Genomic DNA, 12624 nt, shown 5'->3' on the forward strand with positions numbered 1-12624 from the left:
CTAGAGGGCTGCCTACAGTTGTAAGTTCTAGAAGATGGAAAGGAAGCAGTGTGCATATTTGAACACAAAATCAGGGCGTCTTCTAGACTCCCCCCCCAAAAGGTTAAGAATGAGAGGAAGCAGAGTGTGAATAATGTCAGTCACTCCTGGTCACTTTGGGGCCACATGTATGCATGCCAGAGGGATATTTCTTGTTTTGAGCCTTACCTTGGAGTTGAGCCTTCCTTTGAAGCAGTCGTCAGTAGAGCAGGTTTCCTAATGTCATCCTTACCACTTGATGCATTTCCAGAAGCATCTGAGCTTTGTTGGGAAGTGGAATGAATGTTTTCCTCCGTGGAGCATTGCTCGTAGCGAATAGACAGCTAGAAGGCAGTGACAGGTCTTTTGAGTGAAAGACCTAGGAAAGGTTTCTCAGCGAAACAAACCCCAAAGTGGGCATGCCTGTGGAAAGCTCCCACCTCCCGGATCCTTCAAAGACAATTAAGTGGATGAAACCACAGGACCCCGTTGTTGAGGCGATGTTAACCTAGCTACAGGCTCTCCTGGCCCTTGGGATTGCCCTAGTTGGTTGGTTGGTTGTGGTATTTGTTGTTTTCATGGTCTTTGGCCAGATCATTGACTTATGTGTGTTCCAGAAGGTGGCCAGGGAAAATAAAAGACAATAAATAAGAATACATTTGGCTGCTTGGTAGCAGCCGTGGCACAAAACCTGGTCGGAATAAAGGTTAAAATTCTTGGCCTAAATCCGTATTTAAAGTTAACTTTGAGTTAGGGGTTGTCCTTCTAATCGGTGTCATGGATTCTTGTGCATAATAAAAAAAAACCATTCTCTCACAATTCATTGCACCCATATTCCCTTTTTTTTAAGTTTATTTATTTATTTTGAGAGAGCATGCGCATATGAGCAGGGGCAGAGCGAGAGAGAGAGAGAGAGAGAGAGAGAGAGAGAGAGAGAGGAGAGCATCTTGCGCTGTCAGCACAGAGCCCGACATGAGCTCAAACCCACGAACAGTGAGATCATAACCTGAGCTGATATCCAGAGTCTGACACTTAACCCGTGTGAGCCATCCAGGTGCCCATGCACCAACATTCTTTCATGAAAATGTGGGGGATTGGGATCTATCTTCTCTGCAGCTTTTATTTTATATGTATTTAAGCACTAAATAAAAGCAATTTCATTTGCTCTCCTCTCCTTTGGTAAATCTCTTCTCCCCAAACGCCCATTTTCTTCCTGTATAGACATATATTTTTAGTAAATAAAGGACTTACTGTGTGAAATTTTCTTTTGGCAGTCAGAATGATTATGAGCATAATATGTTTCATTACAAGGTACGTGATGTCAGTGCTTGGTAAATGTGCCCGGGAAGAAATGTATCATTTTATGTATAAGCTGAGATTTCAATAAGTAGCCATTTATCTCTCTATAGAGTGCTGTTCCTAGACGACAGAGTGCATTATTATGTTATTAGGGCTTTTTTTGGTAGTTAAGTTCTTTTTTGATCTATTAAGAATTTCCCGGTGATTTCAGTAGTTTGGTAATATATCGTTCATCTTATAACAGGTATTGGTAATGTTGGGATGAAAACATTTATACAAGAGGAAATAAAAGTCAAGGAAGCAGATAATCGACCGATTTATCAGCCTTAACAGACAATTTTTCTGATAATGCCATGGTAGCCATGGTAAATTTACTTCTGATTGCTTGAGGGGACAGATTCTATATGCTTTCTGTAACATGGAGGTGCAGGAAAGGGTGAAGGAGCAAGTTATCAATCCGTGGACTAACCAGAAGTGTTTTGGTGTGTAGATTGGCCTTGTGGTCAGTGGATTCATGCTATATTTTGAACTATCCCTTTCTTATTAATTTGCTACAACATATGTGGCCACGAGTGTATTTTTTTGTTTGGAGATTGTGAAGTAGCTCTAGTAATAGAAGACTTCTCTTGCTTAACGTCTTTCTCAGAATCTTTCATTTGAACAAAATTTGTTTAAAATTCAGAGGTAGGTAAAAATAGCTTAATAGTCGGCTCCCAGTCCTTCCAGCCTTGGAGGACATCGCACGGCACAGCAGCATGGTCCGTTCTGTGATAACCAGGTTGTGCAAAAACTACAGCACTAAGCTAGGCTACGGTTCAGAATCCAGAGGTGAACCAATCCAGAAAAAGTCTCAGGCCTTTGTTCAGACGTACATGTATCAGTTTTCTGGGGCCTCCGTAACAGAATATCGCAAACTGGATGGCTTGAACAACAGAAATTTATTGCCGCACTGTTCTGGAGGCCAGAAGTCCCAGATCACGGTGTAGGCCAGCAGAGACACAATGAAGACACAAGGAAGGGTCTGTTCCAGATGTCTGTCCCTGCTTGTGATAGTTCCATGGCTGTGAGAGGGTCACTCTAGTCTTCACATGGTATTCATGCCTGTAGGCGTGTCTGTCTTTGTGTCTGGATTTCCCCTTTTTATAAGGACACCAGTCATATTGGATGAGGGTCCACAATAATGACCTCATCTTAACTGGTTCATCTGTGAAGACCCTATTTCCAAATAAGGTCGCATTCACAGGTATTGGGGGTTGGACTCCAACATCTTTGGGTGGGGGACACAATTCAACCCATGACACCAGGTTTTCATCCTTAGTTTGCACAGTTTTATTAAGCTGGATGGGAGACAAAAAGCCACAAATTTAGAAAGAAGGAACTCGTGTCTGGGTGTGTATGCTTTTGAAATCCCATCAAAATAAAACTTAAAATGCAGGAGTGCCTGGGTGGCTCAGTTGGCTGAGTATCTGACTCTGGATTTTGGCTCAGGTCATGACCCCAGGGTTGTCAAATGTATGAATGAGAAAGAAGAATGCGCTTAACAATCAGAAAGGCAGCACTTATCAGTACTGGAAATGAGAACGATTTTCAGAATTACAAATGACAGTCCTATCATTTGTAGGGATCCACCCTGAGCTTGGAGCCTGGTTGAAATTCTCTCTTTCTCGCTCTGCCCCCTTCCCCTACTTGTGCGCTTTCTCTAAATAAAAAATTAATAATTAAAATAAATAAATAAAGGGGTGCTTGGGTGGCTCCATTGGTTAAGCGTCTGACTCTTCATTGTGGCTCAGATCATGATCTCACAGTTCGTGAGTTTGAGCCCATATCAAGCTCTGTGCTGACAGTGTGGAGCCTGCTTCTGCTTGGGATTCTCTCTCTGTCTCCCACTGTCTCTGCCCCTCCTTTGTTTGCTCTGTCTCTCGAAAATAAACTTAAAAATAAGTAAATAAATAGAAATACCCCTACTTTAAAAATTTTTTTTAAAACAATGAAACTTAAAATATTGATTACTTGAAGTTACTGTACTTTTTGCTTACTTGAAAAATTACTTTTTGTCAAACAACTCGCACTCTATTAGATTTCCTGAAGGTTTGGGTTTGAACCTTGCTTTGTCACCCACTAAGTGGGTATATTGGGTAAGCCATTAACCTTTGGAGCCTTGGTTTCCTGGTCTGTAAAATGAAGAGACTATGGTCTACCACATGAAATCATGGGAAGAATTTGCTGATGAATACTGAAGCATCTAATAAAGTACCCGGTATATTTTTAGTGTTTTATGCATGATTGTTCATTCATTCAACAACTGTTTGTTGGGAGGCTGCTGTGTTCCAGGTCTTGTTCTAGAGTTCATTCATTCACTTAATGATGATTATGCCGTGATTTAGTAGAGCACTGGCCTTTGGAGTGAGACATCTGAGGTCAAGTCTTGTCTATGTTAGCAAATCAAGTATGGGACCACAGACTAATCACTGGCCCTTTCTAGGCCTCTGCCTAGAGACTAGCCATATGGACTAAATCTCCAAGGCTTTACCATCTCCAAAGTAATTCAGACAACAAATTCAAAATCGGCAAATAGAGTTATAGTTCTTGGTGTCCTACAGATCCATTGTGCAGTCTGAGAAAGTTACCCTCTGTGATTTAGCTTTTCTGTCTGAAGTGCGGGTAATAGGATTAGTACTATTTTCCGATGGTAATGATCGTAACAATGATAGCTGCCCTTTACTGAGCTCTTGACACTGTGCTAGATACTTTTCATACATCCTTGCTTCTCCAGAGCAGCTGGGAACACAGAGAATCGATGTTCCTCAGTGGTTTGTGAAGCACAGCCCTGCAGTATTTAGTAAGAACAAGTACAGCTCTAGGACAGAGTAGAATGTGGAATTCCCTTGAAATGTTAAGCAAAGAGTCCAAGAAATCTGGGACTTTCTGGAGGGGGCTTCAGCTGCGGCCCCGAGTTACCTTGGGATGCTGTGCTCGTTTCTTGGCCACTAGGGAGACTGGTGGAAAAGTTTGCAAAACACTCTCTTTTCCCTATTTCATGTTTGACTCACATCAGAAAAACAGGATTATCATTTGTAATTTTGAAAATTGTTCTCATTTCCAGTACTGATAAGTGCTGCCTTTCTGATTGTTAAGCGCATCCTCTTTCTCATTCATACATTTGACAGACAATAGCTGAACACCTGCTCCGTGCCATTCTAAGTGCTGAGCACATAGCAAAGAAAACGAAGTCCTCTCTCTCATGGAGCTTCTCTTCTAATCAACAGTGATGCTTTGAGGGGAGACCCGAGGAAGTAAAGGAGTCAGCCGTGTGGCTATTTGGGGGGAATTTTGCTCTTTATTTATTATTTATTAGCAAGGCAGAGTAGTAGGGGATGAGGTCTGAAGGATACAGATTATGGAGGCCCTGAGGGCAAGGGAAGGGTCTTGGATTTTATTCCGAGAAACATGAGAAGCCATTTTGGAGGCTTCTGGGATGGGGGTAATGGAGTGTGACATATATTTTTAAAAGCTTACTCCAGCTGCTGGCTGAGCACAGCGGGGCAAGAATCGGAAGTGAGGAGACCAGCTGGAAGACTACTGCCACAGTCCAGGCCAAGGACGGCAGTGTTGTATACCAGGGTGGAAATGGTAGACGTGGTAAAAAGTGGCAAGATTTGGGATGTATATGGAAGGTGGGGCCAGTGGAATCTACAGATGAGTTCGATGAGGACTTGAGAGAAAGGGAAGCGTCAAGGCAAGCTGTGGGGGTTTTGGTCTAAGCAATCTTAGGGAGGAGCTGCCATTCATGTTGTGACGGGCAGTTTGATGGTCACCGGAAGGTCTGGCACCTTTATATGAAAATCCTGAAAGCAGCTCCCCTACCGTTTGCAGCTCCCTTTGCAGATAAAGAGCGGTGCGTTCCTTTGTGTTACCTTTGTTTTACTCGTGGACATCTGCAACTATACTTTAAAACCACTCCTGTGTGCACAATGTTCGTCTTGACCCAGAGGGCCTCTCCGTGCCATCTCAGTCTGCCGACTCTTATCCTCTCCAGACTTCCTCCCATTTCCCAGTGCCCTGGCGGCACCTCTTCCCCAGCTGGACTGGTGACAGGAGTCTGGTCATCTTCTCCACCCTGGCCGTTTTAAATAAGTAGCAGTTCTTAAATTTTCTCCCTGGCCATGATGACAGCGGTTGGGTACCCTGGGCATCGGTGTTTTGATAACCGTGATCTTTGAGGCTTTGTCCCCCGGGGCCGATTGCCGGCCCATGCGTTTCACTCGCACTGTGGCCTCGGAACCCTGAACCCCAGAGTGCTCTCTCAGTGCCGGGCACACCTGGTGTGGGGCATGTGCTAAGGCGTTTAGGCTACAAAGGGACAGTGTAAAAATTGGCAGGTAAAACTGGCCTACATGAGGATATGTTTTATGCTTAAAATCATAAAATTGGTTCATAACAGCCTGATGTGCAGCATACTAAACCTTTATTAAACATTATAGGGGTCATCGTTTTTGTCTTCCTGGTGTCTCTTCCCTCTCCTTTCTTCTGTGACCCACATTAAGTCAATTGTAGAACCCCCGCCCTCTGGCTTCAGTGGTAAGTCTGGAGAAGGGAATAGGACCCCCAACAGGCTGATGAGAGGGGAAAGACCTTTCTCTGGTGGTAAGTCGTTGAGAGGGAAAACCCAGAACCTGTGTGGCCAATTGGCAGCCTCCAGGGAAAGGTGGCCTGAGAGGACAAGGCTAGCCTCTGAGAAGAGATGAGAAGCAGTGAGAGAGTACCCCGATAGTGCACTGCCCTCCTCTCAGATGCCGGCTCCCCTGTGCCCCTCTGTGTGTTTGGGTAAGGGACTGGGAAACGCACCTGTCACTTCTTGCGGGCCTGGTTGTCACTACAACCAGGTTGTGTCCCCGGGTTGTGCCCTGGTACCCCTACTAGGATCAGGGCATCCAGCAGGAATACAAAAATGACTCACCTGTGGCCCTGCCTCAGGCATTTATAATCTAATGGTTTGATTTCAAAACCAGTGGGTGTGGTAAGAAAATTGGTAAAATCTGCCCTTTCACAAATCAATAGATGGTCAGTTTTTAAAATGTGAAGAATGCAGAAAAAAAAAAATTATTAGGTTTTAGTTACCTGAATGTTAGCAAACCCTCCTATACATGAATTTCCAGTGTCATCTGTTAAAATCATCTTCATTCCTTCAAGGTCCATTTCCAAAGCCATGTGCACCACTGGAATTAATTTATGCACAAACAACTCTTGCTCGGTTGCTCTGTGATAACACCGGGCTTTGTGCTTCGTATACTTGTGTAACCCTCACTCCCTGTCGACTGCAGCAGTTGGGCAAGACACTGTTGCGTCTTTGAAGCTCTCTGTTGCAGAAAACAGCTCCCCGAACATAGTAAATGCTCAGTAAATATTTGTTAAATTAAGTCACTCATCAGCATTGGTTTTGCTAATAACTCCTGTATACAGCTCCTTAAACCTTACAAACCACTTTTGTATAAAATTGCATGGAAAAATTGGTTGTCTAATACTAGATAATTGCAAGTGATTATTACTAATAGGGTGATATTACTAATAGAGATGTGTGATCTTAGAATTAAGTATAGGGGTGCCTGGGTGGCTCAGTCAGTTAAGCATCTGATTCTTGATTGCAGTTCGGGTCATGATCCCACGGTTCCTGAGTTCCATCCCCGTGTCAAGCCCCACGTCAAGCCCCAAGTAGGGCTTTGTGCTGCTGACTGTGCGGAGCCTGCTTGAGATTCTCTTTCTTTCCCTTTCTCTGCCCTCTCGTACTCTCTCTCTCTCAAGAATAAATAATCTTTTAAAAAATTAAGTGTAAATATTTAGCTATAAATGTATGCTAGCTGGAAAGGAAGAACACTGGGAAGATTTTTAGATGCAAGTGAGCCAGAGGGTTAGTTAGTAGGTACTAGGTGAAGACACCTGTTGTCACAAGAAGAAGGTGTTGATACGGGAGGACTCACTATGAGTCCTAAGAGGTGAAACTTTGTTCTTTTCAAAACCTGCTGGGTAGATTCATGTGGAGCCGCTGGTGGGATGAGTTGTGGGTAGATTAAGAAATGGGGCTTTTAGATCTCCATCTCCGCTTACTTTAACCACACCCAAAAGGCATAAAAATTAATAGGTATCTCTTTCTCACATTCTTTTTTCTCTTTTTGCTCCCTATCTTTCTGATCGAGGATCTTCTGAGTTGAGTATTTGTCCAATTAAATGCATCTGATTAAAACTGTCAAACTGAAAAGGAAGTGAGTTGGAAAAAAACGCAGCCAGAGTTGCAGATATCGAGTTACCGGTTTTCTGCTTGAGAACTGAATTATAAATAAATGTGTTAGGTAGTGGAATTTTGTTTTGTTTTCCCCAAAGGAGAAATATTCACCACATGGAAACAAAATTTATTCAGCATATTTTCGTTCCGTAATTGTACCACTTCTATTCTTAATTCTTTGAGTTGATGATTTAAAGTGAAAAACACAAAAACAGACTGTTGTGTAAAATTGACAGGAATGAGTGTGAACCTGGCTGTCAGAGACATAGGTTGTTGTAAAATTAGCAATGGAAATAGCTTCCTATTCTGGAGGTTAAAAATAATGTATTTACAAGGAAGTTATTTACATTGGCCGTTTAGAGGCTTCCCCTGGGAGCCTTAGTTAGGAAAGCTGTGAAATCCACAGTCCATGTGCTCAGGAAGCGTTTCCGGGACCGCAGCATGTGGGGTGCTCAGAGATTACGTGCCATGATTCTGTGCTCCTGACGGACAGGAAAATGGAGCTGTCTCGCTGCCCAGGGGCTTCTCGAATTGTGAAAGAGAGTCAAAAGTCAAGCCTGGCTTGTTGTAAAGTTTGTGGTGTCCAACAAGTTAATCCCCTAGATTGCCAGAATGCTTTGTTTTGAGCTTCTCCAATGAGAATCTTTTCTCATAATGTGGTGTGAAAGGTGCTATGGGCTCCTGCACACCCTGCCAAAGGGGAGCTCCCCGTAACTGGACCGATGCAGCCTTCAAGGACATCTCCTGGATGAATTCAGATGTGAAATACAGAGCAGCCCAGCAGGGGGAGGAGAATTAATATTTGTGGGAGAAAATCCTTGTTGCTGCTGTTTTGAGCTGAAAGCATATTTGTTTGAGCCGCTTATGATTTTTCTCCAACCTCTGCAGGTCTCCACTTCTCTTGCATTCATGTCTCTGAAAGCTTCCCCCACTTTCTGCTTGACCTCAGGTGATGCCAGAATAATTTCAAAAATGTTTCTTTTCGGGTTTCTGGTCTGGCTCCTCCTAGGCTATGTGCGTTGAAATTATTTGGTGATTTATTACTTGAATAGTCTCAATTTTAGTAGCAGCATCTTCAGAAAAGTGATGAATGGAGTATTGCGAGTTAAAAAATACTCTACATATCCGAGTTTTCTTGCAGTCAGGAAGAGAGTGTATCTAGGTGGTCACGTCCACAAAGAACCGGGAATGGGTTGGTTGAGAAACATCCAGCTATTTTAGAGGCCGTAAAATGGTCCGTTTAAGAGATGCTTGGTTTGCTTGTTGGGCTCTTATGTTTTGGCAAGGTTGGGAAAGTTTCTCTAAACGTAGATATCAACTGTTTGTATCATTCAAGAATGTTCGGATCTCCTGATCACTGCTTGGTAGGATTAGAGCCTGAATGGACAGCTTTAGTTTTGTTTTTGTTTTTTTTAATTTTTTTTAAATGTTTTTATTTATTTTTGGAGAGAGAGACCGAGCGTGAGCAGGGGAGGAGCAGAGAGAGGGAGACATAGAATTTGAAGCAGGCTCCAGGCTCTAAGCTGTCAGCACAGAGCCCGATGTGGGGCTCAAACTCACAAACTGAGATCATGACCTAAGCCGAAGTCGGACGCTTAGTCTACTGAGCCACCCAGGCGCCCCAGGACAGCTTTAGTTTTCGATGCACTCACCAGCCTCAGCACATTTGGAGGGGGACTAGTCTTGCTCACTGAGGGTGTGGAGGGGGTAGGAAATTAAGCTATGCCTTTGGGGCTTTGCCAGTAGAAGTGCTGAATACTAGAGGCGGTTGAATCAGCTTTTGATCACCAACAAAGAAGTTGCCTGGAAGGAATGGAGAGATTAGAATATGGGAATAATGGATACTTACCTCTGAATGGTTTATCCTAAGATAAGGAGTGAATACTGTCCTTATCTATGAGAATTCTCTTGCTGATTTCTGTTTCTAGAGCGTGGAGGCATGGATGACCAGGAGTAGGAGGGCAGCAGTTTCTGACAACTAGAAGATGCCATTCAGAGGGCATCTGGCGGGCGGTGCATTGGGGCTTTGCAGAGAAGCACTGGGCCAGTTGTTGTGTGATTTGGGTTCTTGGTTCTGGCATTAACAGTAGGTAGCTATGTGCTTTTGATCCCACCAGGATATTCCCTCAGAATATTTAATAGTCTCAGTAAAATGACGAGCTGGGACATGTGGTTATGGATTTTTGTGGTTCTCAAAACCCTGCTTTCAGGCACCTTGTTAACTGACACCACATTGGTTCTGGACCAGTCTTGACTATCTGGAGCTACTCTAGTGTGACAAAAATATCATCTGAAAGTACTCACTTTTGAATCATTTGTTTTCCTACGTTCTTTCAGTGAGCATCAATAAAGATCAGAGAAGAAATTCCTTGAGATACTCAACTGTTCTTATTGTAGTGATTCTTTTACTTCTCTTACTATTTACAGGATCGTTCCCATGTGATTTTTCTGAAGGATAAGATATTTAAACTGAAATCAAGAAAGGTGGCTTACCAAAGGAACACAAAATTAGCCCTCTCGTTGAAATGGATGTTGACTACTTGATGTTTGGTAAAAAAAAAAAAAAAAAAAGCATCTCTTGGAGAAGCCCGTGGGGAGATGAGTAGTTTAGGGTCGTACTGGTTTCAGCGAAGATGAAAAATGTTGAAATGGAGTGGGAAGAAGGAAATGTGGCAAATCACAAGGAACCAGACTGTTTTTAACAGAGAAAATTCAATTTTATCTGCCTTTTTTCAGCAAATTCCATTTGATATTTTACATTTTCTTGATAATTTAATAAAGAATCTCAGGAAGGAGTCATGAAACTTTAGCTTAGTGAAAGAGAATTTGTCATTTGTGACATTTCTTCTCTAAATAGCATGGGAAGATCAATGTATCAGCTTGTAGCTCATGCATTACTAGTTCAACTACTTCTATTCAGAAAAGAGACACCATATCATATAGCAAAACTTGGCACAATGGGAAATTTTAGCTCAATTCCTAAACATTCATTGAACTCCTCTGGGGTCCGGGCATCGTGTTAGGCACAGTGGGGGATGTGTGGATGATAGAACATGATCCCTGCCTTCAAGAAACACCACCGCTTACTTTTTAGAAGATAAGTCTATAGTAGATAATTTAGAGTGATGTAAAATCAGTGTAAACAGAACATGGGAACGTTGGCTCTGCATTCAAAAGTTGCACGGAACGTTGCTGCTTCTCACCGCTGGCAGTCACCTTGAGCTGAGCTACTGTCATCCCTCACCTGGGTTCCAGCCTCCTGGCTGGTCTCCCTGCTTCCACCCTGTGTCTGTAGCCTCTTTTCCACACAGCAGCCAGAACAGCGCTTTGGAAATGTAAGTCACATCAGGGGTGCCTGGGTGGCTCAGTTAGTTAAGGTCTGACTTGAACCTACTTCATGATCTCGCCATTCCCAAGTTCGAGCCCCGCGTCAGGCTCTGTGCTGACAGCTCAGAGCCTGGAGCCTGCTTCAGATTCTGTGTCTCCCTCTCTCTGCCCCTTCCCGCCCCCCCTCAAAAATAAACAAACATTTAAAAAATTAAAAAAAGAAAGAAAATGTAAGCCATATCGTATCAAAGCCCTCTGGTAGTTCCCAATGTCACCAGATGCAAAAGACCTTTCCACAGTTTACAGTGTTCTGCAGGTCTGCATGGCCTCACTGGTTCACAACACACACCCATCCTCGCTCTCTCCCCTCCCTCTCTTTCTCTGATGTTACTTCTCTGACTTCCTCTCCTTCTGCTCTGACCCCTACTCACCGCACTCTACCCACACTAGCCTCCTCGCTGGGCCACGGACACGTGTTTCCACATCAGGGCCTTTACAGTGACTCCCTCTGCATGGAACGCTCTCCCAGAGGGAGCTAAATGAACAACTGCTCGTTTCTTTCAAGTCTTTGCTCAAATGTCACCACCTCAGTGAGGCCCCATATGCCCATCCTATTTAAGATTGCAACTTCCCTCCTACCTGTTATTCCCCCCATCCTCCTTGCCCTGCTTTCTATCTTTTCCCATAGCACTTCCCAACCTCCGGCTTACTGTATGACTTACTAGTTTTTAAATTTTGTGTGCCATCTATCTTCCTCTCCTGGGATATGAAGCTCCACGAAGGCAGGATTTTCGTTCAGTGTGGTTCAGTCTGGTCCAGTCTAGAATGATCTAGAACAATGCCTGGCATGCCACGCATACTCCACAGTTGTTTGTTGGATAAGTGAATGAATGAGAAAGGAGAGATTAATTCTGAGAGTTCCGGGGAGAATCACAAGGAAGAAACTTTTGAGCTGGCAGGCGAAGGATAAATAGTCAGGTTTTCTGAGGAAAGACATTCCTGATGGAAGGAATATCTTGAGCAAAGGTAGAACAATGACAGAGCTCATGGGTGCTCTTGGAATGGCTGGGAGTCCCAACGGAGCGGTGCTTTGTGGGCAGTCAGTGTGGTAGTGGTGGAAAGAAAAATCAATGGACGGAAAATAATGAAAGGAGACTCTTAGTGGAGTGAGGAGAGAAATTCTTAATCATTGCCTGTGATAAGATGGCAGGCATGTTGGTAATCGGAATCCAGGACTCTCAAAGAAGTAACATGCATAACATGGGAAATGCTGTCACTTTAAGAAATCGGTAATGTGAGCAGTGTTTGCGAATGAGATCTGATTTTTATATAGTTCTTGCCTGTTTGCAAATCACAGTCACATGCTTAGTGTGATTTAAGCTTCATAACAATTGGATGCAGTTGTAATATCTAACAGGCAGGTAGTATTTACATCGTTGGATGAATTTTTCAAAAAAAGTCAGTTGCCTCTTCTATCAAACCAGCTAAGCGACTTGCCTGAGGTCGTGGAATCAGAAAGTGGGGAAGCGGCTTCCCACTGTCTTGTGCCTCACAGACAACATTTTCCCACCCTGCCAGGCTGCCTCTCTAATTCTGATGCGACACTAAAGATATCATGCCGGTTTCTTTTTTCTTTCTTTCTTTTTTTTTTTTTTTAACAAGGAAACGTGTTTCTTTCCATTTCCCCCACCACTGAGAATAGC

General features: G+C 43.4%; 1 protein-coding gene across 9 annotated transcripts in view; it reads left to right on the forward strand.

Moving 5' to 3' along the window:
* Positions 1–12624, forward strand: part of ZNF827 (zinc finger protein 827) — a 174309-nt gene that overhangs the window by 18535 nt on the left and 143150 nt on the right. The gene's annotated exons all lie outside the window — the stretch shown is intronic.

This window comes from Puma concolor, chromosome B1 (genome assembly GCF_028749965.1).
Source record: "Puma concolor isolate L17-30 chromosome B1, mPumCon1.1.hap2, whole genome shotgun sequence".
Classification (NCBI taxonomy): Eukaryota; Metazoa; Chordata; class Mammalia; order Carnivora; family Felidae; genus Puma; species Puma concolor.